Source organism: Penaeus vannamei, chromosome 16 (genome assembly GCF_042767895.1).
Source record: "Penaeus vannamei isolate JL-2024 chromosome 16, ASM4276789v1, whole genome shotgun sequence".
In the NCBI taxonomy this organism is placed as follows: Eukaryota; Metazoa; Arthropoda; class Malacostraca; order Decapoda; family Penaeidae; genus Penaeus; species Penaeus vannamei.
In genome coordinates this window covers 4,581,806-4,583,886 of record NC_091564.1, presented here as the reverse complement: position 1 = coordinate 4,583,886, position 2,081 = coordinate 4,581,806, and the positions used below count along the sequence as shown (strand labels likewise).

General features: G+C 36.5%; 1 protein-coding gene across 1 annotated transcript in view; it reads left to right on the top strand.

Moving 5' to 3' along the window:
* LOC113827128 (MBT domain-containing protein 1) overlaps nucleotides 1–1,839 on the top strand; it is a 37,913-nt gene extending 36,074 nt beyond the window's left edge. The window contains exon 17 of the mRNA XM_027380024.2: nucleotides 1,699–1,839. The gene's annotated coding sequence lies outside the window, so the exon portion shown is untranslated. The remainder of the gene's footprint in view (nucleotides 1–1,698) is intronic.
* The last annotated feature ends 242 nt before the right edge of the window (nucleotides 1,840–2,081 follow it).

The window sequence follows — 2,081 nt, the reverse complement described above, 5'->3', positions numbered from 1 at the left end:
TTTTACAGGGCTTGCGTTAAACATCACCTAAAGGTCTCCATTTGACCCATGTGCGGCTGTGTTTTGATATTTTGTTTTATTTTTTGATGTTAAACCCAGTGTGTTCAATGAACTGCTAACTGCCATAACTTATAGTAATGTAAGAAGGCGCTATTGTCTACAAATCACCATTGCATGCATACATTATTGTACTATTGAAAATCATTTATACAGTAAAACTGTTCTAACTTGAATCATGTGCTTTGACTTTCCTTGCCCTTTTGGAATGCATCCTGATATGTTGTATTTTTTTACTTGGAATTTTAAGAGTGTGTGAGTTTGGGGGGTGTTGTGTGTGTGTGGGGGGGTGTTTGTGTGTGTGTGTGTGTTTGTATGTTGGGGTGTAGGGTGTGAGAGAGAGAGAGAGAAATGATATAGGAAATGAAGTCATAAAAACAAAATTGTTCAGTCAGCTAATTATTAGAAGTACTGTGAATTACTGATGTTAATTGTCTATTTCAGGAAGGACTACTTGGAAAATATCATTTGTCATCTCTTATCACAATCCATATTAACCCTATGACTAAGGCCTAGGGTTTCCTTGTACATCATAAGTAGCAAAACATGAAATGGCCAATTTGAGCATTGTTCCTGCTTTTCGTGTTGGATGTTATGGTAAAAATTCCACCTTTGACTGTAAAGATGCTTAAAAAGTAAATTTCATGTGAAAGATGACATAAAAATAATGCTTTTTATGCCTGCTCTTACATACAGCAATTATAGACTGATTTGGTAATTCCTAGCAACCGCCCCTAGCAACGAGCACTTGTTGAAAAAAAACCCTCGTTCGTTCGAAAACTATTTCATATGAATGATGACATAAAAATAATGCTTTTTATGCCAGCTCTTACAGCAATTATAGACTGATTTGGTAATTCCTAGCAACCGCCCCTAGCAACGAGCACTTGTTGAAAACAAACCCTCGTTCGTTCGAAAACTATTTCATATGAATGATGACTTATAAAAATAATGCTTTTTATGCCAGCTCTTACAGCAATTATAGACTGATTTGGTAATTCCTAGCAACCGCCCCTAGCAACGAGCACTTGTTGAAAACAAACCCTCGTTCGTTCGAAAACTATTTCATATGAATGATGACATAAAAATAATACTTTTTATGCCAGCTCTTACAGCAATTATAGACTGATTTGGTAATTCCTAGCAACCGCCCCTAGTAATGAGCACTTGTTGAAAACAAACTCTCGTTCGTTCGAAAACTCACTGAGCTTTGCTTACCAAGTCACTGAATTTTTCTGAGAATTTAGATACTTTGTGTGAAAATGCCGAGGAGCTGTGTTGCTGTTGGTTGTCTGAACCACAACATGATGGGAAAGAAAGGTTTAACCTTTCACATTATTCCCAGATCGTGAAAAGAAACCTGAAAAATGGAAGCGATGAACGCTGATGGGAGTGTTGGGGCGCCAGGTAGAATGTTAACATTTGCTCAGAACATTTTGTTAATCTACATATTAACATTTTACATCTTTTCAAATCCCAGAGACAGATAATCACTTTCAAACTCTATCTACACTATCTGCCAGGGCCAAACAAGGTCAACATTATCGACATTAGGTTTTGGCAGCAGTCATATACACTAAAAATAACCAGCAATTTTACTTCTTTTGTAATAAATTGATTTATCATAATCTTAATTTACAGGCAAACCACCCCCGGATCCAAGTCACCCAGACTTTATCCCAAGTATCTTCAAGCATGGTTCAGCAGATGAAACAACTGAAGAGGGCCTATCTCTTTAGGTCAAAATTGTGAGGAAAGAGATAAATTGTGCATTTGTAGGCCTTTACATGACTTTATTGTCTCCTTTGTACAAACACCTAGTGAATGGAAAGAAAAGTGATGACAGGAAATGGCACCGAATTCACAGAAAATACCCTATATAGCTAAAATCTTAGATTACTGTAGCAAATTATATTAACATAAAATTATTATTACGTGGTGTATTGGTGAAGTGGTGTGTTGGTGAAATAATCTTAGATGTTGGGATATTCAATATAAGGCCCCTTCGAAGGATTGTCTATCCA